The following is a 9,490-nucleotide window of genomic DNA, read 5'->3' as shown; positions in this document are numbered from 1 at the left end:
TCATGTTCATGTTCTTATGAATTTAGAAGATGATAGGAATTATTTGCTGAATTGCTTAGGATTAATTCTTGATCATTTATGTGTTTTAATGGAGTCCATAATTTATCCTCAAGTTATGGATATCCAAAGGTCACCTCTTTTAAACACACATTTAAAACACATAAGTTACATAAAATGAAGAGTCTTCATTTTTATGAACCCTTAATTCATAAGTTATGAAATGAAAAGTTGTGGATGGTTACAAAATGTGTCCTCAAGTTTTGGAATTTGTAAAGTTTCACACACTTTAATAAACTTTAATTCCAACCCTTAGAGTTTTAATAGTTAAAATTCAACACTTATACTATTTATAACATTAATGGTTAATTATTATATAGATGTATAAGAATAAGTCGTTTTACCGTTAGTAGGCCTCATTCAAGAAGTCGGTCTATAAGGGGGGGTTATAAGGTTGTTGCCTATAAAATGGCAACTTAATGGGTGTCCACTCTCACCCACCGCTTCCTTGATCGGTGGAGGGTCGTTAGCCGAACGGGTAGGACAATGACTTTAAATTCTCATAAAAAGTATAATGATTATTATAAAGTAACTAAACTTTTCTTTTAATTCCCAATCTTAGTTACTTTAGGAAAAATGTGAACATGGTGCTAGTCCATGGAATTCACACTTTGTACCTTACCAAGTCGTTAGTGGAGCGTGTGTGGTTGACCAGCACACCAACTTGGACTAGTAAGGATTACGAAGGGTGACTTAATGTTTGTCATAGATCAATGGAGCGTGTGTGGTTAACCAGCACATTGATTAGGTGATAATGTTAAGAGTACCAAGTAAATTAGCATGGTTATTCACACCTTGTTTTGTGATCCTTGGCATCCCAGTCACAAAACTTGAAGGGCACAATCGAGATTGAAACATGCCATTGAAAAGTTCAATGAATCTCAAAAGAATCTAGGAATTTCAAATCCAATTAAAACCTAATAATTCGTTTCGTTTTTCATGGTGGAAATCGGTGAATCGTCATTCACCTACCTTTCAAATATGTTATTACTTAGATTACGACATCCCTCTTCTAAGTATAATATATTACGATTGGATCCTAGCCTTAATATTACATTTGATTGTCTTATTAAGGACTCTATATATCTAATCTAAACTTGCTTTCTTCTTTCAGATGTCTTCCAACACTAATGCTTCAGGCTCTAACCCAACTGGCTCTTTCTCTCTCATGAATCTTTGTGGGAGAGTCATCTTTAATGGTTCCAACTTCATGGACTGGATTAGGAACATCAGGATGGTTACTCGTTATGAGGACAAAGAATACGTCCTCGACAAGGAGTTAAAGGAGCTTGATGAGTCCACTGCTACTCCTAAGGAGATCGCTGAATTCAGGACACATGAGAGAGATGCTACTATGGTGGCATGCATCATGATTGCCACGATGACAACCAAACTCCAAAAGTCCTAAGAGGACTTCTACCCTTTTGAGATGCACCAAGACCTGCTGGAAAGGTACCATAAGAGTGCTCGTCAGGAGCGGTATGAAATAATCTCCTCCATGATAACAACCCGCATGAAGGACGGTGAATCCATCACGAGCCACATGCAAAAGATGCAAAGGTATGTGGGTCGTTTGCTCAAGCTAAACGTGAACTTCCCTGAGGAGTTGGCAATTGACATCATTTTTCACTCCTTACCTTCTTGCTATGACCAATTTCGTATGACATATCATATGAACAAGGAGGAAGTTACTCTTAGCAAGCTTAGAGGATGCTTGAAGACCGCTGAAACCGGTCTTAAGGGCAAGTCGGTTGTGTCACACCCCGAAAACCGAAGGCGGAAACATTTCCGAGGCGAACTCCACGTTGAGTATCAAATCCAATGCACATAGTAAGCGAAGTAAAACACAAAACATTACATTACATTATATTACATAGATATAATTACATTAGTTGAAAAGTAAAGTAGTACAAGTTTCATAGTTACATAGTTTATACAAAAGAAAGACGTGACTTCCATTCGCTCCGTCTTCAGCAAAAGAACGTAGGGATACCGGTCTAAGAAGAACCTGAGAATACAAGCAGTTTGAAAATCAGCAAAGAGCTGGTGAGTTCATAAGCGGTTTGTTTTTATGCAAATGTGCAAGATTCCTTTTAAATTCTGAAAAGGTTACGACCCAAGAAAATCCCATATTTTCTTATAAGTAGTTATTAGTTAACTGATTACTCACACGATACTAGATATGCGTATTCACTAACCCAGGAAAATCCCATATTTTCCTAAAAGTAAAGTTTTACTGAAAATTCATGGGATTACTATCCCATACCAAATATAAGACCGTTTGATATACACAAAACTATAGATAGATGTAGATTTAAAGCTATAGGACTATTACTCAATACTAATTATAGATTCAAACCATGGGATTACCATCCCGTACCAAATATAGATTTAAAACCATGTGATTACCATCACGTACCAAATATAGATTTAAAACCATAGGATTACCATCCCGTACCAAATATAGATTTAAAACCATTGGATTACTATCCCGTATAAGATATAGTTAAAAACCATGGGGCAAACATCCCGTACAAGTTATAGATACCATATAAAAAGTAGATACGGAATCGAAACAAAGTCAAAACGATACTGTGAATAGACTTATATTAATACATATTGTGAGTCGGGTAACCATGCTGATACAACAACGAGACCTCCTAGACGTTAGTCAGACGTCGAAACGATATCCAGAAATTTGTCACCCCAGGCGTTCCCGCCTATCTGTAGATAACAGTTAAGGTGTGGGATTGTCAGTCCCGAATAGATCTATTCACAAATTCCCCGCTCTCCCTCCAGGAGACTCTGGTTACACTTCAGGGGAGGATTTACTGATCATCCATAAAGGGTAGTGACTATCTCACAAACTAGTACTAAAACTATTCACAGGGTTCTCATACGATATCAACATACAAAAGATTGTGAAACGTAATACAGCGAATATAGATACATACAATGAAACTATTTGACAATACATTCAATGATACGGAGATAAACTGAATCAGACATAGTTTATCTAATAACTTTATATAGATATCAGTACATGATAAAACGAACAATAAAGGACCCTAAATTATCCCCATAATAATTTGATTAGTTTGGTTATTTTCTTAACTAAAATACATTTAGTTGTAATTGATAAATCATTCCTTATGCTCAACATAATACATAAGGAGTAAAAGAGTTTATAAGTTTGTCAAATATATTTGAAACATATCAATATTATGATTTGAAAACAGTTATAGTTTGCTTGTATTCCCCCCCCCCCCCCTGAAAACATTGAAAAACACGGAAAAGCATAGGGGTATGAACTCACCGGACGCGGATATGTGTCGATTTCGGATGCTAAACGTTGAATCGAGGCCTGATAACACGCAAGGTTCCTATGTAAAATGAAATGGCATACAAATATATCTAATAAGATTTAAAATCTCTAATTAGATATGAAGATACACTCCAACGAACAAAAACACCTCAAAAATGGGTATTTGGAGTGACCCGGGTGACATCTACGGACGGAAATTGAGGCGCTGGACTTGGGATTTGAGTTTACTCCCCAAGACTAAAGTTCCTAATGATGTTTACAGCCTAAACACCCATTCCCCATGAGTTTACGGCCGTAAACTCATGGAGGGGTGGTTTATGGTGTTTAATGGCTCACAAATGGATATGGACACTTGGAAATGCTTGGAATAATTTTAACTAAGGCTTGGATTGAATTAAAATCATCAAATACAACACTTAAGGGAGTTTACGGCCACATGACCCTCTACCCATGAGTTTACGGCCGTAAACTCATGGTGGGGTGAGTTATGGCACAAAATGGCTTGTAACACTTAAGGACATTTTTCTAGGTTTGGTTCAAAGGCTTGGAATGGATTTAAAACATCAAAATGACTTATTTATGGGAGTTTACGGCCTAGCATAGGCTCCTGGCTGTAAACTCCTTAATACTCATGAAAATGGTGTTAAATGATGCTAAAACAAATCACATGTGATTGGTAAATTTATTCCTAGGCCTTTCATGCATTTTCTTGAAATTTTGAAGGGGTTTTTGGAATTTACGGCCTATGAGACCTCCCTCATGGCCATAAACTCTCTTAGAGGGTGATTCCATGTGTTTTAAAGCCAAAAACTTGTTTGTAAGGACTTCTAAAATTCATTCCAAGGCTTTAGGGGTGTTATAGGGGTTAAACAACACTTTAAAATGAATTTTCACCATGTTTTAAGGAGTTTACGGCCCAAGCACTTGCCTTGGCCGTAAACTCACAATAATCCCTCAAAAATTATGTTTCAAGTGTCCAAAGGCTAAACCAAATGTTCTATAATGCATATCTAAGCCTTATTAGTGATTTGGAAGGGTTTAAGGTCATGAAAACCTCAATTATATGAGTTTACGGCCCAAGCATGTGCCTTGGCCGTAAACTCCTTCAAATGTCTAAAAATCCATGTTTTAAATGTTATAAGTCCATTCCATGAAGTCATTAAGCTATATCTAAGTCCCAAAATTGTTTAGGAGGGGTTTAAAGGCATAAAAACCCACTTATTATGAGTTTACGACCTAAGCTCCTTCTAGGGCCGTAAACTCATATACAAGGTCTTAAATCATGATTAAATCTCGAATTTGAAGGTCAAAGATGCTATACATTAAGGTTAGGAAGGTACCTTAGGGATTTGAGGCCTTGAAATTGAGTTTTAGAACCTTAAACTTTGGATTTAGGAGAGAGGTTAGAGAGAGAGAGTAGAGAGATGAAGAAAAAGCTTCAAATGGGTGCTTAAACATGTTTATATAGGTCCTAAAACTTGGACACGGTGGAATTCTACCCGATACCGGCCTTAAACGAGGCTATAGGTCGCACCCGATTAAGTTTCCGTCACCTGGCGGGGACGTTTCTAAACTTTTTGAAATAAACATTTTTGAGCTAGTTTCATGAGTTCCTAAAGAGTTTGGACACTCATGGGATTAAAATAAATATATAAATTTAATTAATTTAATCCAAAATGGAAACAAAACGAATTGACTAACGGTGAATTTTTACGGGTAGAACGGGTTTTTGACGATGGAAAACTTCGGGTTGTTACATTATCCCCCCGTTAGAGGGAATTTCGTCCCGAAATTCAATGATTAAGATATAGATCATGAATTGGAATGAGATATGGATAGACTTGTTGCCTCGGACCTTCACATTCTCAAGTGGAATCGGGTCTCCGTTGGGCGCTCCAGCGAACCCTCAATATCGGGACGCGACTTTGTTTCGCACATAGATTCTCTCTCAATCTACGATCTCAATTGGTTCTTTCATGGAAGTTTCAACCCTGGACGACTTCGGTTTCCTCAAAGGAAATCACTAGGGTTTCATCGGGCAAGTGCTTCTAAAGATTCGGAACGTTGGAGATAGGATTGACGTTTCTAAGTTCTAAAGGTACTCAAAGTTCGAACGCTACAGGGTGGATCCTAATGAGGATCTCAAAGGGTCTATTGTACCAAAAGCTTCACTTTCCTTGTCCTCGACAGTGTGCCATGCGTTTCCAGGGCGAGACCATTAGTAGGACGCGATCTCCAACTTGGAATTTCCCAAGGTTTGCATTGGACCTTGGTATAGCTCTTCTATCAATTTAGTGAAGTTTTAAATTGTTCTCATAATAACTGACAAAACCCAAGAATTAACCGGTTTTCTATGGGCGTCTTTGGTGCCGATCAATTATCTATTGCTTCGCCCTTATGAGAATCCACGTGTATGTCTTCATTGCTAACTACATGACCAAAGGAGAATGGTTTGACCGAACGATATCAATACGAACTCCTAGTGATCATATTGAGCCTTGAATGCTGCCTTGAAGCATCACTCTCATGATCTCGTAGCTGATGGTGTCTTGACCTAAGGTATATCTTCGATGAGTAGCTGGCTCCCTGAAGTTATAGAAGGAGTCATCTATTTGGGAAAGAGGATGTCGGTTTTGACGGTTAACTCATTAAGCTGATTGGAGAACTCCTGCATTTCTGCTGGAGTAACGCGATACGGAAGTTTGGCTACGAGGATAGTTCCAGGGATTAGATTGACATGAGACTCGACTTGGCGTTCGGAAGAAATTCTCAGGAGCTCTTCGGGAAGATATCAAGGATACTACATTTTTTGAGGATGCTCTAGAGATCTTTAATTTTTTTTGTTTCTCGTTGATTGCATGGATTAGGAATACCTAACACTCCTTTTTGCAGGAGTTTTTCGAGCTATGATTCAGAATATGATGCGAAGATTTGGGCCAAGCTTGACACCATATCTCATGAGGGTCTGGTCAGAGGGAAAGGTTGAGGCGAATAAATTTTTCATAACAAAGTGTATCAATATGATCAGGACTCAATCGATACATGCCAAAGATAACATCAAAACTCATTATTGAAACTGACATCAGGGCAATGAGGAAAGAATGATTAATCAATGTAAGGATGTAGCTCGAGGATAAGTCGCTAGTGCACTCATTCTCACTGGTAACCATATTGACGGAAAATGTTTCAGTTATTAGACGAGGACTATATTTACAAAGATATTTGAGTGAATGACTAATAAAACTTTCTTGACCCTAGATTCGAAAAGGATGCGAACATAAGAATAGTTGGAAAGAAATATACCCGCGATGTTAGTGGGATTTGCGGCTGCTTCCTCCTGCTTCAAAGCTAAAACCAGTCCGGCGTTGCTGACATTGTTGGGGGTTGTTGCTTTTGGGCAGTTTCGCTTGAAATGCCCAATTTCTCCACAACTATAGCAGACCTGCTTGATACTTGATTTAGAAGTTTGTTCGAGGTGTTGGACTAGTATCCTGCAGCTTCTAGCAAGATGACCTTTCTTGCCACAACGTTTGCAAATCATCTTGCGACATGGGCCAGGAATATAATGATGATAACTACACCTGCTGCACCAAGGGAGATTACCCGCATACCTAGTCGTAGGTGCTTGAGTTATAGGCACAGTAACAGGAGTAGTAGCAGCTTGAACTGTAGACACAACGACAGGAGTAGTGACAGCTTGAACTGCCACAATTTCGTGCCTCTTGGAGGGTCCTTGGGAACTCTGACCTTTCCGCTTTCTACTCATCGTTTTCATTTTGATGCTCCTGAAAATTTTCATGGTTTTGGGGATACGGGTTATATCCTGGACCAGTGGACTTGTTAGGGTTCAAGATCGTCATTACAACCATCACTGCAGCAGAAATAGCCATCTGGAACATCACAGGGTCGAAGCGAAATGAGGGTGGTGACTGAGGGCTGTTGTTACATGAACTGGATCCTTTCTTCGAAGACATTTCGATCTAAAGTGATTAAGAAAAAGAGGATGGTAAGTCCTCTACATTAAATCAAGAGATATGAAACAAGGGATATCTCTTTAAGACTAACATATAATTCTATTAAGCGATAAAGCAGGATTAAATTATCAGGGCTGATAAATTATCATTAAAGGAATGATCGAGGGGCAACTCTTGAATGAGGAATTTCTACTACAAAGTTGGATCCAAAAATACTCCCATAGTATTTCACGATTCACCGCAACGGCGACTCATTATTTGTGGTATTTGGGTAAGTTTTAGGTATGCTGCATTCCACAGTCACTCCCAAACACATGTTGGCCGTGTCTCGAATGAATATAGTTGATCAGGCTATATTGATCCTAGACACAACTACATAACTGCCTAGGTTTAACTTCAGCATACAACACCCAATTACATATGTTCTGTTCTACTTATAGATATGATTCTCGATGGCTAGGATACTTGTATACTTTATGAAAATACTTATATCTTGAAGTATACGTTTAGTTTAGAGCACTTAGGCCCCTTAATGTTTATAGTCTTATACCATGTAAGGTTTGGTATACTCAGTTCACTATAAACAAGGGCTCTGATACCACTCTGTCACACCCCGAAAACCGAAGGCGGAAACATTTCCGGGGCGGACTCCACGTTGAGTATCAAATCCAATGCACATAGTAAGCAAAGTAAAACACAAAACATTACATTACATTACATAGATATCATTACATCAGTTGAAAAGTAAAGTAGTACAACTTTCATAGTCACATAGTTTATACAAAAGAAAGACGTGACTTCCATTCGCTCCGTCTTCAGCAAAAGAACGTAGGGATACCTGTCTAAAAAGAACCTGAGAATACAAGCAGTTTGAAAATCAGCAAAGAGCTAGTGAGTTCATAAGCGGTTTGTTTTTATGAAAATGTGCAAGATTCCTTTTAAATCCTGAAAAGGTTACGACCCAAGAAAATCCCATATTTTCTTATAAGTAGTTATTAGTTAACTGATTACTCACACGATACTAGATATGCGTATTCACTAACCCAGGAAAATCCCATATTTTCCTAAAAGTAAAGTTTTAGTTTTTAACATCACATTGTAAAGTTTAACTCATAAAAATATTTACTGAAAATTCATGGGATTACTATCCCGTACCAAATATAAGACCGTTTGATATACACAAAACTATAGATAGATGTAGATTTAAAGCTATAGGACTATTACTCAATACTAATTATAGATTCAAACCATGGGACTACCATCCCGTACCAAATATAGATTTAAAACCATGGGATTACCATCCCGTACCAAATATAGATTTAAAACCATGGGATTCCTTGATGGGTTTTGAGCATTCTAACACTTCCTAAGTGTACATGCAATCCTAATACCCTTGGATCTATGTTTGTCTAATTGTCATGCAAAGTTGAATTCCAAGGTTATATTCCTATCTAGCATACATGGGGAACAATTTTAACATAAAGTATAGGTAGAATAACTTACCTTGTTGTTGTTTGTGTTCCTTGAAACCTTGTGAGCCTAGCACCCCAAGTGTGATGCCTCAAATGCTTCACACAACACCAAATGCTCTTGGAAGAACTTATGAGAGAATACTCACTTCTTCAAAATCGGCCAAGCCCTCTTATTTCTTAGTGTAGCCGAGTTTGGGTGGAGAACATGTTACTTATATAGTGTTGACACATCTAGGGTTAAACCCTAATGTGTCATGACTCTTCATTTCCATGACCCATGGGTTTGTAACTCCCATGGAGCATCCTATGGGTGGAACCCAACTTGATAGTCCATGGAGCCTTTTAGCCCACTATGCAAGATATGGATGATTTACATAATCAACCCATATATTTAATTAGTTATCTTTTGATCACTTAATTAATTCTAAATTAATTATTGATCAAACTAATCAAATAATATTATTAATATATTAGAACTTATAATATATTAATAATCTCCAAGTGTTATTTCTCTCATTTAGTCTATCCAATTGCATGGTGCCATGCAACCCAAATGGACCATGCCGGGTCGGGTCAAGTACATACCAAAAATAGTTATGGACTTAGACACCTTATCCAACAGTCTCCCACTTGGATAAGTCTAATAACTATTACTGCAAGTA

This window comes from Lactuca saligna, chromosome 4, assembly GCF_052625555.1.
Source record: "Lactuca saligna cultivar CGN05327 chromosome 4, ASM5262555v1, whole genome shotgun sequence".
Lineage (NCBI taxonomy): Eukaryota > Viridiplantae > Streptophyta > Magnoliopsida > Asterales > Asteraceae > Lactuca > Lactuca saligna.
The sequence above is the reverse complement of the archived record's forward strand: the minus strand, read 5'-3'. Positions refer to the sequence as shown.